Source organism: Canis aureus, chromosome 28, assembly GCF_053574225.1.
Source record: "Canis aureus isolate CA01 chromosome 28, VMU_Caureus_v.1.0, whole genome shotgun sequence".
NCBI classification, from domain to species: domain Eukaryota; kingdom Metazoa; phylum Chordata; class Mammalia; order Carnivora; family Canidae; genus Canis; species Canis aureus.
In genome coordinates this window covers 40,039,790-40,056,691 of record NC_135638.1, presented here as the reverse complement: position 1 = coordinate 40,056,691, position 16,902 = coordinate 40,039,790, and the positions used below count along the sequence as shown (strand labels likewise).

The 16,902-nt window shown below is 36.9% G+C and overlaps 1 long non-coding RNA gene across 1 annotated transcript in view; it reads left to right on the top strand.

Moving 5' to 3' along the window:
• Nucleotides 1-4,667, top strand: part of LOC144300253 (uncharacterized) — a 73,937-nt gene extending 69,270 nt beyond the window's left edge. The window contains exon 3 of the long non-coding RNA XR_013366837.1: nt 4,287-4,667. This is a non-coding gene — a long non-coding RNA (uncharacterized LOC144300253). The remainder of the gene's footprint in view (nt 1-4,286) is intronic.
• The last annotated feature ends 12,235 nt before the right edge of the window (nt 4,668-16,902 follow it).

Genomic DNA, 16,902 nt, shown 5'->3' with positions numbered 1-16,902 from the left:
TGAAGAATGTAGTGAGATTGCTTTATATTTTTGAAAAAGGGGTGTGATAATCAGGAACCACATCAGTCTATCAAATAAACTGTCATTGTAACGCAGGAAAAGTCATTATTTATTCTACGTGTGGCTTTATGTTTCTAACAGGAAACAGATTGTAAGATGAAACACTTTCAAATATAATTTTACACTGTCCCTGATTATTAAAGGCCCTGTAGGAGTGTGGCAAACTTCTCAAATTTAGTTTAATCCATCAAAACTAATGATTTAAGTAGGAAGCCTGTGACAGCTATTTACTCTCTAACACCATACCCACTTTTCTGAGGCTTCTGCTTCTGATCTTATTTGTATCTAAATAGACTTTGTGAGTTGATTAAAGTTCTAGAGATCTGAAAATGTCAATTTGGAAATATTTCTTGGCACACAACTTTATGCTGACTCCTAAAATGAGCATACACATTTAAGAATCACACAAAGAGATGGCAGGTCGTGATGTAGAAGAAGAGAATAAAATTTATTAGTGAATAATTACAAACAGATTTACATATAAGGTAGAAAGAAAGTGCAAATTTAGAACAAAACCTCATATGTTTGTTTGTTTTTTTAAAGATTTTTTTTTATTTGTTCATGAGAGATACAGAAAGAGAGGCAGAGACACAGCCAAAGGGAGAAGCAGGCTCCATGCAGGGAGCCTGACGTGGGACTTAATCCTGGGTCTCCAGGATCAGGCCCTGGGCTAAAGGCGGTGCTAAACCGCTGAGCCACCCGGGCTGCCCAAACCTCACATGTTTGATACAGGAAAGCAAAACAAAGAATGACTTTGTTGTCTCCTCTGTTATGTCTCTTGTACATCTCCTGAGACACCCTAGGCTAATTCCTGAATTGCATTTTTTACTTATTTGGTCTGTGTCCTTGGAGATAACTCTAAATTATAAAAACTGGAGGCTAGGCTTAATCCGGAAGATTTATCTCTATTCCAAAGGTAAGTGTAAGGACTCCAATTCACTGTTTCTCTAAGGAATCATTTGAATAAAGAGGAGAAGAAATCATTTCTTTGCCCTTTGAAAGGGGAAAAATAATTTTCATTTATCATTAATCTTCCTTGTAGTTCATTTTCTCTAAAATGTTGCAGTATTACTGTCCTATTATATACCAATATTCTACTTCTATAATTTATTTTGCAAATAGAACTTAAGTTATATACAACTCAGCCCAGTTGTATTTGGAAGATAACTAATATGAAGAGCTTTGTTTTCAAACATATAAAAGAGAGTTTATTTCTCAATTAAGAAAAAGTCAATATTCTATTGTAACTGATGATTAGCTCAGAAAAGAGTATAGATTTTTTTCCACATTATTTTTCTGCAAATGGATATTCAGTTTCAAGGAAATCACAATATTGAGTCCCTCATTTGCTCTCAGTCACAGTGCTTTAGATTTGGGGACAAATTCTGGTGATCAGCAAAAATGGTTCAATTCTAGGCCAAAATTAATCTTATAAACCTTAGAGAAAAGATTTATTTCTAAGTTAGCTGAAAAAAATAATTTACTCTTTTAATCAAGCCTCTAGTTTGAAGCATATTTTAGAACCAGTCTTATTTCTCTTGTCCTTTAATACTGAAAGACAGAACAGTAAAACCAAGAGATGAAATTTTCTCCCATTTCTTTTACTCTCTCATACAACTCACAAACATCAAGGTAATAATTTAATAAATTATTGATCTTGAGGTAGAAGTATGAGATATATAACCTAACTTCTTCCTGCTATCTTCCTCTTTATTCATATATTCATCACAATGCAGTTTTAAGAAGAAAAAATAGTCTCTCTCTCATTCTCTGTCTCTTGGTCTCTGTCTCTGTCTCTCTGTCTCTCTGTCTCTGTCTCTCCCTCTCACACACACACACACACAACCTTAATTCTATCTGCAACAATAACCAGGATGCTTCTGTTATCAGAATATTCTTATTAAGATGATGTCAGGGAGATCTCAAGAACTAGAAAGTAAGGTAATTTCTAGAATCTGCCTGGCTGGGTAAATTTCGATGGAAAAGTATTAAATGTGAACAAATATTAAAATATTGTATGTGGACCACATGCTCCCAGTGGAAAGTTTTATCCAATTGTAGGACTGAAGTACTGGGTTTGTGTGTGTATATAGTTGGTTTATGGGGATGTTTTAAAGCAGTGCTTTTATGTGCGGATATTCATCTGTGTTTTAATTAAGAACATCACATGAATCTTTAAAATAATTGTCAGAGAGGAAGTCTTACTTATGTCAATTCTATCTAGATTTCAAATTAAATTCCTTTACTTTAACTAATGATCATTATTTAATGTAATCTACCTGATAAGTTATTAGCTATGGTGACTATATTACCTTCTTTATTTCTTATTATGTACATAATATTCTCAAACTTAATCTGCAAAACAATTTCTGTTGGTTGATTATAAAATTTTATCTGCATTAAAAATGAAAGCCAAAGAGATTTCCAATTTTCCTCTACTAGGTAGAAAAATTAATAACTTTTATTTCCTAACTGAAATATCAGACATTCATAATTAACCAAATTAAGTTTGATTCATATCATATTTTATACAGCAAAATAACCATAGCTATTTTATAGCCACAATACAAAAGAGTTAAAAAGAAAAGGACACTGTCAAAGAGTAAAGAAAGATGACTAGTATTTTATTGTTTTTAACTCATGCAAAAAATATAGGCTGGATTCAAAACAGAGACAACCATATAGAAGAAATAAAAAAGACTATCTAGCAATGTCTAATAATACCCTATGAAATACAATGGTGGAATCAGCTGTTAAGTGCAAGGATCCGTTTTTTTTTTTTTTCAGGAAAATGTTCATAAACATAAAGATTAGATATATAGATATAGATAGATGATAGATGGTATAGATATAGATGTAGATGCCTACACTCTAGAAAAGACAGACTTTATTTAATTGCTATAGCTCTAAGGAGAAACCTTAGGTCTATATGAATTCTAAAAGGAGGAGATGGGCAATTCTGTAAAGCATTGTAAAGCATTTACCATGAGCTTATCATTTACTCTGGTTACATTTCTAAGGTAATTGATCTGTGCAATATGAATGTGGCAAATTGAAATCACTTGACTCAGCATTGTTTCACTAAAAGTATGTTAATAATTTTCTCAACAGGAAGAATTTTGATGACCTGAATATCAAAATGATTGGATTGGCTCATAGTTAAAGTAGGCTTGCTGACCATAGTTCTACAGCAATGAGAGGTTTCTTTCTAGTAATGGAACATGAGTGCCATTCCTGGCCATATCCCAGTCAATATTTCTATAAGTGAACTAAATGAAGATATTCATCAAATTTATGGAAATAAAATAATAAATTGTATAGCAATATCAGAATTCAGACATTTTAAGCCTAGAAATGTAGACAGAAAGATAGTATTTAATCAATATTCTATATTTACTAAGCCTCAAAAACTTTGTAAATCTAAATCTAAGTGGTAGGGGCATATCATTGGTGAAAACACTTTAAGAGTTTAGTATAAGCAAGCTCAAGATAAAATAGCAATGGATTTTAGCTGCCAAAAACTAACATGACTATAAGTTACATTAGTAGATGTATAGTCAGTTCCTATTATTCACAGTAGTTAAATCCTATAAAGTCACCACGAACACTGAAATAGTGAACCCTGAGCACTGTTCTCAGGAGAAATACGGGATTAAATTCCTGTGAGTAGAATCTAGTCACAATATTTTCATCAACCAATAAATATATAACTTTGCTTTATGCGTTTGTTTCTTTAAAGACAGCTTATTTAATTTTCATTGTTGAATCATTAACATTGAACGCAGGGACAACAGCACTGTAACTCATTCCTGAACAAAGCTTATTTAATCCATGTTTTTTCTCTGTAAACTACATCAAAGCCTTCTTGTGCTTACAAACACTAGACAGTACTTCAGCACTGTGCTTCCAGGCCATTTTAAATGAGAAATTGACAACAAAAAGTACAGAATCATGGCATTAAAAAGGATACTTATTTTAGATAGGATAAGAAGGCAGAGCATTGCCTTGTTCTCTACCAGAAGAGGGAACATGCATACCAGGTAACTCAACTTTTTTTTTTTTTCCACTCTATACACTTCCCCAAAAAGCATGAAAGTGCTATGAGTATAGATTTGAGGATTACAATAAATTTTGGCTACAGGAGAATTCATAAATACAGAATCTGTGAATAATGAATGACTATATGCAAACACACCTACTTTTACTTTCTCTTTGTTTCACCTTAGAAAAGATGTAAAGTGCAATCAGAAGAAAATGGTGAAGATGATAAAGTTCTGCAAAACATGCTTAATGTACAACACCTAAAGGAAATAAGAATGTTTAATCTAGAGAAAAGATCTGATAGGAGAGAAAAAGGAAGGAAAAATAGATCTGTTTCCACATGTTAAAATTGTGCTGAATGCTTTCTTACTGTTCTCTGTACCTGAACTCAGGCATGGTCTCCTGCCAACTGTTCCACCCCACCTTCATCTACTAAAAAGGATCTTCACATCAGGCTGACAATCTTTCCAGCTGGCTTTTCCACTGTGTCCCCAGGGATGAGCAGGACCTATGACCCAGCAGGTGGCTAGGACACATCCCTTCCTCTCTAACAATTCATTACAAAGTTTATGGGGCTAATCCTAAATGAAAATCTGCTTCTTGATATTTTATTGCAGTAATCACTTACATTCCATTGAATAAATTCATTCTGAATATATTAAAAAGCATATATTACAAATTATAGTAATAGAATTATCTAATTTTTATTTTTTATTTTTCTAATCATAAAAACAAATATATTCATTATACAAAAGCTGGGAAAGAGGGGACGTGGGGCAAGATGGTGGAAGAGTAGGATCCCCAAGTCATCTGCCCCCACCAACTTACCTAGATAACTTTCAAATCATCCTGAAAACCTATTAATTCAGCCTGAGATTTAAGGAGAGAACAGCTGGAATGCTACAGTGAGAAGAGTTTGCACTTCCATCAAGGTAGGAAGATGGAAATAAATAAATAAATAAATAAATAAATAAATAAATAAATAAGCATCCAAGGGGGAGGGAGCCCTCCAGGAGCCCAGCTAAAGCCAGGCAGTGAGTGCCTCCAGGGGTTCCTGGGGTCACTAACAGAGGAGGTGAGTCTGGGGGAGAGCTCGCCACACACCACGGGCGGAGCTCTCTAAAGCGCTGGAGCGCACCTGGCGGGGCCTCGGGAGCAGCTCAGGCTGCGGCTCCACATGGAGGGGACTCCCCGGCCTGGGAGCACAATTCCAGCAGCGCAGACGTCAGAGCCCAAGGAACCAGGGGACACAGTGCAGGATCCGGCGTTCCCCTAGGGACAGGCAGAGGCTGGGAGGACACAGGCAGCGAGGACGCTCCTGCAGCTGAGCGGCCCCAAGCTGTGCAAATCAAACCCCCCGCCCCCGGAGCATCAGGCCCCTGTGGACTGAGAGCTGACTCCAGAGCTGGAGAGAGCTGGTTGTCACCACTGTTGTTGTTCCAATTGGTGTCACCTTGTACCTGGGACTGAGCAGGGGCCTCACAGGATAAACAGCTCCCAGTGAGTCAGTGCACCTGGCAGGGGGAGGGGCAGCTCCTCTAGGTGCACACTCCTGAGAATCAGTACATCAGGCCCCTCCCCCAGAAGACCAGCTGGAAGGACAGGGGAAGAGCAAGTTCTTGAGCAAGCAGCGCTGGAAAGTTCCAAGGGAAATCGAGGGATATACGTATACAGAATCAGAGGATACCTCTACTTGTCTTTTTGTTTTTTGTTTGTTTTTCCTTTTTTTTTTCTCTTTTTCCTTCCTTTTTCCAATACAACTTGTTTTTAGCCACTCTGCACTGTGCAAAATGACTAGAAGGAAGAACTCACCACAAAGGAAAGAATCAGAAACAGTCCTCTCTCCCACAGAGTTACAGAATTTGGATTACAATTCAATGTCAGAAAGCCAATTCAGAAGCACAATTATAAAGCTAGTGGTGGCTCTGGATAAAAAGCATAAAGGATTCAAGAGACTTCATGACTGCAGAATTTAGATCTAATCAGGCTGAAATTAAAAATCAATTAAATGAGATGCAATCCAAACTGGAGGTCCTAACGATGAGGGTTATTGAGGTAGAAGGAAGAGTGAGTGACATAGAAGACAAATAGATGGCAAGGAAGGAAGCAGAGAAAAAAGAGAGAAACAATTAAAAGATCATGAGGAAAGTTAAGGGAAATAAATGACAGCCTCAGAAAGAAAAAATCTGCATTTAATTGGGGTTCCAGAGGGCACCGAAAGGGAATTCCATAACATGGGAAGGAAAACAGGAATCCAGATCCAGGAAATAGAGAGATTCCCTCTAAAATCAATAAAAACTGTTCAACACCCCAACATTTAATAGTGAAACTTGCAAATTGCAGAGATAAAGAGAAGATCCTTAAAGCATCAAGAGACAAGAGATCAATAAACTTTATGGAGAGAAATGTTAGGTTAACAGCAGACCTCTCCACAGAGACCTGGCAGGCCAGAAAGGGCTGGCAGGATATATTCAGGGTCCTAAATGAGAAGAAGATGCAGCCAAGAATACTTTATCCAGCAAGGCTCTCATTCAGAATAGAAGGAGAGATAAAGAGCTTCCAAGATAGGCAGAAACTGAAAGAATATGTGACCACCAAACCAGCTTTGCAAGAAATATGAAGGGGGACTCTGTATAAGAAGGAGTAAGTCCAAGGTAACAATCCACAAAAACAGGGACTGAATACGTATTATGATGACACTAAATTCATATCTTTAATAGTAACTCTGAATGTGAATGGGCTTAAAGATCCCATCAAAAGGCACAGGGATTCAGACTGGATAAAAAAGCAAGACCCATCTATTTGCTGTCTACAAGAGACTCATTTTAGACCTAAGGACACCTACAGCATGAAAAAAGAAGGTTGGAAAAACATTTACCATTCAAATAATCCTCAAAAGAAAGCAGGGATAGCCACCCTCATATTAGATAAATTAAAGTTTATCCCAAAGACAGTAGTAAGAGATGAAGAGGGACACTACATCATACTTAAAGGGTCTATCCAACAAGAGGACCTAACAATCATGAATATTTAAGCCCCGAATGTGGGAACTGCCAAGTATGTCAATCAATTAATAACCAAAGTGAAGAAATACTTAGAAAATAATACACTTATACTGGATGACTTCAACACAGTGCCTTCTGCAATTAATAGATCTTCTAAGCACAACATCTCCAAAGACACAATAGCTTTAAATTATACACTGGACCAGATGGATTTCACAAATATTTACAGAACTTTACATCCAAATGCAACTGAATACACATTCTTCACAAGTCACATGGAACTTTCTCCAGAATAGACCACATACTGGGTCACAAATCAGCTCTTAACTGATACCAAAATATTGGGATTGTCCCCTGCATATTTTCAGACCATAATGCTTTGAAACTTGAACTAAACCACAAGAAAAGTTTGGAAGGAATTCAAATGCGTGGAGGTTAAAGACCATCCTGCTGAAAGATGAAAGGGTCAACCAGGAAATTAGAGAAGAATTAAAAAGATTCATGGAAACTAATGAGAATGAATATACAACCGTTCAAAATCTCTGGGATACAGCAAAAGCAGTGCTGAGAGGGAAATACATTGCACTACAAGCATTCGTCAAAAAATTGGAAAAAACTCAAATAGAAAAGCTAACCTTGCATGTAAAGGAGCTGGAGAAAGAACAGCAAATAAAACCTGCACCCAGTAGAAGAAGACAGTTCATAAAGATTCGAGCAGAACTCAATGAAATAGAGACCAGAAGAACTGTAGAACAGATCAACAAAACCAGGAGTTGGTTCTTTGAAAGAATTAATAAGATAGATAAACCATTAGCCAACCTGACTAAAAACAAAAGAGAAAGTACTCAAATTAATAAACTCACAATTGAAAAATGAGGGATCAAAACCAATACCAAGGAAATACAAACAATTTTAAAAACATATTATGATCAGCTATACACCAATAAATTAGGCTAACTGGAAGAAATGTACAGATTTCTGGAAAACCACAAACTACCAAAACCGGAACAGCAAGAAATGGAGAAACTGAGCAGGCTGATAATGAGGGAGGAAATTGAAGCAGTCATCAAAAACCTCCCAAGACACAAAAGTCCAGGGTAAGATGGCTTCCCAGGGGAATTCTATCAAACGTTTAAAGAAGAAACCATACCTATTCTACTAAAGCTGTTCTAAAAGACAGAAAGAAATGGAATACTTCAAAACTCATTCTATGAGGCCAGCATCACCCTAATTCCAAAACCCCACAAAGACCCCACCCAAAACGAGAATTATAGACCAATATCCCTGATGAACATGGATGCAAACATTCTCAACAAGATACTAGCCAGTAGGATCCAAGAGTACATTAAGAAGATTATTCACAATGACCACCTGGGATTTATCCTCAGGATGCAAAGCTGGTTCAACACTTAAAAAGCAATCAAGGTGATAGATCATATCAACAAGAGAAAAACTAAGAACCATATATCCTCTCAATAGATGCAGAGAAAGCATTTGACAAAATACAGCATCCATTCCTGATCAAAACTCTTCAGAGTGTAGGAATAGAGGGAACATTCCTCAGCATCTTAAAAGCAATCAAGGTGATAGATCATATCAACAAGAGAAAAAACAAGAACCATATGATCCTCTCATTAGATGCAGAGAAAGCATTTGACAAAATACAGCATCCATTCCTGATCAAAACCCTTCAGAGTGTAGGGATAGAGGGAACATTCCTCAGCATCTTAAAAGCCATCTACAAAAAGCCCACAGCAAATATCATTCTCAATGGGGAAGCACTGGGAGCCTTTCCCCTAAGATCAAGAACACGACAGGGATGTCCAGTCTCACCACTGCTATTCAACATAGTACTGGAAGTCCTGGCCTCAGCAATCAGACAACAAAAAGACATTAAAGGCATTCAAATTGGCAAAGAAGAAGTCAAACTCTCCCTCTTCGCCAATGACATGATACTCTACATAGAAAACCCAAAAGCCTCCATCCCAAGATTGCTAGAACTCATACAGCAATTTGGCAGTGTGGCAGGATACAAAATCAATGCCCAGAAGTCAGTGGCATTTCTATACACTAACAATGAGACTGAAGAAAGAGAAATTAAGGAGTCAATCCCATTTACAATTGCACCCAAAACCATCAGAATCCTAGGAATAAACCTAACGAAAGAAGTAAAGGTTCTAGACCCTAAAAACTACAGAACACTTCTGAAAGAAATTGAGGAAGACACAAAGAGATGGAAAAATATTCCATGCTCATGGATTGGCAGAATTAATATTGTGAAAATGTCAATGTTACCCAGGGCAATGTACACGTTTAATGCAATCCCTATCAAGATACCATGGACTTTCTTCAGAGACTTGGAACAAATCATCTTAAAATTTGCGTGGAATCAGGAAAGACCCCGAACACCCAGAGGAATATTAAAAAAGAATACCAGTGCTGGGGGCATCACAATGCCAGATTTCAGGTTGTACTACAAAGCTGTGGTCATCAAGACAGTGTGGTACTGGCACAAAAACAGACACATAGATCAGTGGAACAGAATAGAGAACCCAGAAGTGGACCCTGAACTTTATGGTCAACTAATATTTGACAAAGCAGGAAAGACTATCCACTGGAAAAAGGACAGTCTGTTCAATAAATGGTGCTGGGAAAATTGGACAGCCATGTGGAGAAGAATGAAACTAGACCACTCTCTTACATCATACACAAAGATAAACTCAAAATGGATGAAAGATCTAAATGTGAGACAAGATTCCATCAAAATCCTAGAAGAGAAGAGAATACAGGCAGAACCCTTTTTGGACTTGACCACAGCAACTTCTTGCAAATACATCTGTGAAGGTAAGGGAAACAAAAGAAAAGATTAACTATTGGGACTCAATCACGATAAAAAGCTTCTGCACAGCAAAAGAAACAGTCAACAAAACTAAAAGACAACCTACTGAATGGGAGAAGACATTTGCAAATGACATATCAGATAAAGGGCTAGTATCCAAGATCTATAAAGAATTTATTAAACTCAACAGCAAAGAAACAAACAATCCAATCATGAAATGGGCAAAAGACATAAAGAGAAATCTCACAGAGGAAGACATAGACATGGCCAACATGCACATGAGAAAATGCTCTGCATCACTTGCCATCAGGGAAATACAAATCAAAACCACAATGAGATACCACCTCACACCAGTGAGAATGGGGAAAATTAATGAGACAGGAAGCATCAAATGTTGGAGAGGACATGGAGAGAGGGGAACCCTCTTGCATTTTTGGTGGGAACGTGAACTGGTGCGGCCACTCTGGAAAACTGTGTGGAGGTTCCTCAAAGAGTTAAAAATACAAACTGCCCTACGACTGAGCAATTGCACTGCTGAGGATTTACCCCAAAGATACAGATGCAGTGAAACGCTGGGACACCTGCACCCCGATGTTTCTAGCAGCAATGTCCACAATAGCCAAACTGTGGAAGGAGCCTTGGTGTCCATTGAAAGATGAATGGATAAAGAAGATTGGTTTATGAATACAACAGAATGTTACTCAGCCATTAGACACGACAAATACCCACCATTTGCTTCAACGTGGATGGAACTGGAGGGTATTATGCTGAGTGAAGTTAAGTCAATCGGAGAAGGACAAACATTATATGGTTTCATTCATTGGGGAATATAAAAAATAGTGAAAAGGATTATAGGGGAAAGGAGAGAAAATGAGTGGGAAATATCAGTGAGGGTGACAAAACATGAGAGACCCCTAACTCTGGAAAATGAACAAGGGGTAGTGGAAGGGGAGGTGGGCAGGTGGATGGGGTGACTGGGTGATGGGCACTGAGGGGGGCACTTGATGGGATGATCACTGGATGTTATGCTATATGTTGACAAGTTGAACTCTAATAAAAAAGAAGAAAGAAGAAAGAAAAAAGAAAGAAGAAAGAAAGAGAAAGAAAGAAAGAAAGAAAGAAAGAAAGAAAGAAAGAAAGAAAGAGAAGGAAGGAAAGAAAGAGAAAGAAAGAAAGAAAGAAAGAAAGAAGAAGAAGAAGAAGAAGAAGAAGAAGAAGAAGAAGAAGAAGAAAGAAAGAAAGAAAGAAAGAAAGAGAAAGAAAGAAAGAAAGAAAGAAAGAAAGAAAGAAAGAAAGAAAGAAAGAAAAGCTGGGAAAGAGAAAGCAAATCTTAAGAGCAAAATATTCCCTCCTGATCTCACCACCTACAGGTAGCATTTTTTTTAATTGTGGCAAAAAACACAAAATTTACCATCTTAACCATTTTTATGGCATTCAGTACCTTGTTGTGTAACCATTGCCTCCACGCATTTTCAGATTTCTCTCCATTGCAAAACATGAAAATCTGTACCCAATTCTCCCCTCCTCTCAGCCCCTGTCCTTCTGAAAAGTAGCAAATTTTGACATGTAGCCATTTACCAGGTAATGGTTGCCATTTGATGTTTCTTTTTTTTTTCTTTTTTTTTTTAAGATTTTATTTACTCATGACAGAGAGAGAGAGAGAGAGAGAGAGGCAGAGACACAGGCAGAGGGAGAAGCAGACTCTATGCAGGGAGCCTGACATGGGACTCGACCCGGGTCTCTAGGATCACACCCCGGGCTGAAGGCAGCGCTAAACCCGCTGGGCCACCAGGACTGCCCTCATTTGATGTTTCTTAAGAGCTGAAAAAAGATTCCTCACAGTACAGAAAGATCTAAAGGGATAGGATACTGTTTTGACACTGATTAGTATATCATGATGCCCATGGTTAAATTCTGTCAATTTATGCAAAAGTTATTTTTGACACTCAGCTTGTGAATTTTCATAATACCTGATGTCAATCAGTTGTTTTTGAAAACTAACAGGAAAATGTTACATATTTATGTTTAAAAAATATGTTCAAATTTTCTGAAACTCTTCATTTAGAAGAACTTTAAGTTAAAAGTTTCCATTTATAATTTTTGAAATTTTACAAATATAAAATATTGTGTGACATTGTTTACAATAACAAAATCACAAAATAAGAGAGATATTTTTTCAAGGGGCACTTGGTTAGGTCAGCTAAGTATGAGACTCTTGGTTTTGGCTTAGGTCATGATCTCTGGGTCCTGAGATCCAGTCAAGTCTTGCCTTCTGCTCAGGAGGGGCTCTGCTTCCCCTCTCTCCCTTCCTCTCTCCCCTTCCACCTACTCACACACATGCTCACACTCTCTCTAAAAATATATAAATAAATCTTTTTTTAAAGAAACACTTCTAAACCTCTATAATTAAAAACTTTCTCCATATCATGACCATTTCTCTCAAAGGCAGTGATTAGCAAATTAGTAAATTTTTTGAATAGCAAATTAGTAAATCCTTTTCTTTGAGATTTTCCTTTTTCCTCATTAGTGAATGACAGCCTGATTTTGTTAAGCTTGAATGGGTATTGATTTAACAATGAATAATGATCTACAACTAATGTCAAGGTCATTAGAACAGATGGAAATAAACTTGTAGATTCTGGTCAAATTTGATCTAGATAGTATTAGAAAAATTCAAATTATAGTATTTATGTGAAATTTGAAAGATTATCTCAAGAATAGAGGAAGTATAATGTGTAACATTCAGATAAGATTAGGATAATTAAAACAAACGCTAGACCAATATAAAATTGTAAAGAAATATTGATCATAAAATGACTTTAAGATTTCCCAGAGGATCCCTGGAAAATGCCAAAGGTTTATTTTCTTCAACTTGTAAAATGAGAAGGTTCAGATAATTAGACTTATTCGGCATGTTGAATTGCATGAAAATCATTGTCAAGTAATAAGAGATGCTTAATCTGTTCCTAAATTTCATATGAACTATTAATATAAATATTTCAGGAATTACATGAAATTCCTAGAAATCTGTGTTCTCTGTGTCCATATGTCCTGATACTTGCTTGCATAATGTAAGACAACAGTAATGTTATTAGTCATAATTGCAGTTATTATATAAAATGTTGTATGCTTCAAAAGCCACCTAATTTTATTGTCAAATTGCATTATTTTTAAAATGAATTCTCATCAGATCTTTAACCATAGCTAAAAAGGATTAAGCCTGACTACTCAGATCCTTATTGGTACTCTAGGTTAATGCAGTTGCCCTTTTCCTAAACACATGTGAGCTGAAATTGGGTGAATTGATACAAACTAGAAAGGACTCTTCACCACAAGGGTCTGGTCACTCAAGAAGTTCTCCAGAACACTCGTATCTTCTATTCTCTGGAAAATAACCATGATTGTAACATTGATTTTTATGCCATCACCAAATTCATTCAAACTACAAACCAGGAAGTCCTGCAAACTGCAAACCACTGCCATCTTCACACCAGTCATCTAAAAATACTTTGAATCCATTCTTAAAAAAACTATTTCGACGGGGCTTAACTCTGGACCCAAAAACTGGATTTGTAGTCTGCTCTGACTATTCTTTATTTTTCTTTCTTTTTCCATCAAAATATTCCTCATTAAATTCCTCATTACTCTTACCATCCAGTAAACACCCTCTACTCCCAGGACTTGAAGACTGATTCATATGTGATAATGAATATGTGATAATGTTTATAGCTCTGGTCTTCCCTGCTTATTCATCTTTGTTCTAATTTACATTCTTATTTCACTTTGCAGGTATCTTACTTCTGAACTGAATCTTCTCTGTAAAAATTGATCCAGATCTTTCTTTGTAAAACTTTTTGGGATGTCTTAAATTTAAGTCTTAAATTTAAGCTTGTGCTTGAACAGATTAACAGCCCACAAGAGTAGTATGAAAATTACTTTAAGCTGAAAATGTCTGAACAAGCAGCAGCCACAAAAAGAAACATCACCTAATCTTGAGCAGAGCCTCCCAAAAATATGCCTGCCACTGATGGCCCTCTAAGGGAGTTTTCTGTTTCGAAGAAGATTGACCCTTACGACCAGGAAGTGCAAATTCAACTACTTACTAGTATCAATAAGCCAAATAGAACCTTCCATACTTTCCCACTGAAGCCATAAACCCCTCTCCTACTCTTCTGTTAAGTTTATGTATAAGCCTTTACTTCTGGCTATTCAGGGAGTCATTACTGAGTATTCTCACATGCATGTGTAAATAAACCTTGTCTTTTCTCCTATTAATCTATTTTCAGTGAAATCCCCAGCCCCTCAGCCAGTCAGACCAAAGTTGTCAGAAAGGTTTTTCTTCCGACACACAGTTGACGACCAGGTGGAACAGATGGGGTACTCAGGAGGGGAGGGAGTTCTCACAGTCAGGACTTGGCTCTAAAGTCATGTCAGGCACAATCTCTTTTGGCTTTGTCCTGTGTTTTCAAATCCTCCTCCATATCCCTTACCCTTTATCTAAGAACTTTCTAATAAGGAATTTAATCTGTTGCCTTCAGTATATTTTGGTCTTCCCCAATTCATCCATCTGCCTTTGTTGTGTGCTCTCCCACAACTAAAAGCAATTAATTCTGAAGGGCAAGGTTAAATCCCAAACCTTCAAGGGGAGGGCTTCATTCAAAACTGAGTTGACAGGGAAATCCTCAGACTCCTTTGTTCCTGGTCTTCTTGAAGTACTTAGTATCTGCATCATATATTTTTACCCTTAATTACGTTTCTTCCTTTATTATTCTATTTTCTTTAAAGCAGTCCAATTTCCTTCTGAGTTTGTGTTTCTTAAACACATTGACCTCAATCACAATGATTTCTCTCCCCCCATTCTTTTGTCATCTCTTACATCCCCTTCTATCTCCCTTTTCTCAGTTCTCCTTCCATCACAACATAACTAAATGTATTTCTGAAACCATACGAGTAAATTCACAACACCTCTTAAAGGAAAGTGTCATTATTACAGTATTATGTGATGAAGTTTTTTGCAAGTATAGGTGAGGTCTGGAGCCAATGACCAAGAAAGAATTCTTGAGACATCTTTGGTGCAAAATGGTGGTGTTATTAAAGCTCAGGGACAGGACCTGTGGGCAGGAAGAGCTGCTGCCCTAGGCCTGTAAGGGGCATCTAATTATATACCTGGGAGTTGGGAGGGGTTTGAGGACAGCTGTACTCTCTAAGGACTTTTGGATGCAAGGCTTCCAGGACATTGAAGGGGCTAGCTATTGCTGGCAAAAGGTCACTTATTACCATTTAATAAAACCTGAGTCATGAGACCCTTCAGATGCATATCGATGGGCCATGTGCTTGGGGGATGATTGCCAACACATATTTTTTGGAGTAGAGATAAAAAAAATCTCTAAAGGAATTTTTATATGTTAAAGTAGACTCACAGACTCCTGGGGGTCTGGCTAGGATTGCCTTCTGCCCTTAAAGTATGAACATCGAGGTAGCCAAGTCTGTAGAGGAAGGTCCCTCTGCCTTTTTCAAGAACTTTCCAATGTGCTGCCCAGGCTTGTGCTTTATCCTCAGTTAGTCCTCTGCTCCCCCATCATTAAGTATATGGTAGTGTGATGATATATGAAGAAATGCACACTTAAAGTTGAGGTCGCTTACTACACAGGTAGTAAAACATGGAGTCAGTATGTCAACCCAAGCTGATCTGATACAAATCTTTCTCAAAAGCCACTCGTCTTGACTAATTTCTATTAATGGATTAAAGACATTCAAATGCCAAATAACTTAAAACTTTCCATACTAAACTGCTGACTATATGCTCATATTTCAATATGCACAAAATTCTCATAATCAACATTCTCATTTTAGACAATAAAAAGGATTTGTTAGTTTAAAGTTTGTTTACATGATCATGTAGAGAAAAAATGTGCTTCATTGTTTAAAGCATACTCTGTGGGGTTATTTGTGTTTTATTCTGATTCTAGGGGGCCTCTGTGTCTTTCACTGCCCTGGAGCTATTTTGCAACTCTGTAAATTATAGACAGAGTGAAGGAAATGCAAATGAGGCTTATCTATTGACATGCAAATAATTTTCCTTCTGGATGACGTTCATTGACTATCCTCCCCACCTCATCTCTGGAAAAGCGAATTTTATATCCATTTGCAAAGCCTTTCAGAATTTGTGATCTATATATATGCTTCTATTTTGGTTTTCTCCTTTAAACTAGTTGTCAAATATAATAGATTCTCTCATTAATAGCAAATTGAATAAAATCTTAAACGTGTTAGTTTTATATCTATATGAGAACCACATTTTATGCTTTAGAAATTATGTTTAACAATAAAATTATAGAGTAATAATCCTACTTTAAAACACTCTTGGGGGATACCAGAGTAACTCAGGGGTTGAGCGTCTGCCTTTGGCTCAGGTCGCAATCATGGGTCTGGGGATTGAGTCCTGCATCGGGCTCCCTGGGAAGAGTCTGATTCTCCCTCTGTCTATGTCTCTGCCTCTCTCTATGTTTTTCATGACTAAATAAATAAGATCTTTAAAAAAACACTCTCGTAATGATAAATTAGAAGAAATTTGAGAGATTTATTTAATACCCTTCAGATTACTAAACTAAAACATAATGAATTTGATTTGTCCACCTACCTTCCCTTAACTAGTTAATACCATAGCTGCAACCAAATATAGGTCCTCTGACTAGATACCAAAATCCAGTGTTTTTCCCACAGTTGTAACAAACCATTTTCTTATGAAATAATTCCCTTAAGGAGCCTGTCTTGAGAAAAAATAAAAATAATAATAAACTGTCAATTCATGAAATAAAGACATTAATAGAAAATAACACATATTTGAGTAATTATTCAATTATTTTTTAATACATTCCCTAAAAAAAGGGAAGGGAGAAGAAATGTGTGGGAAATATCAGAAAGGGAGACAGAACATGAAGACTCCTAACTCTGGGA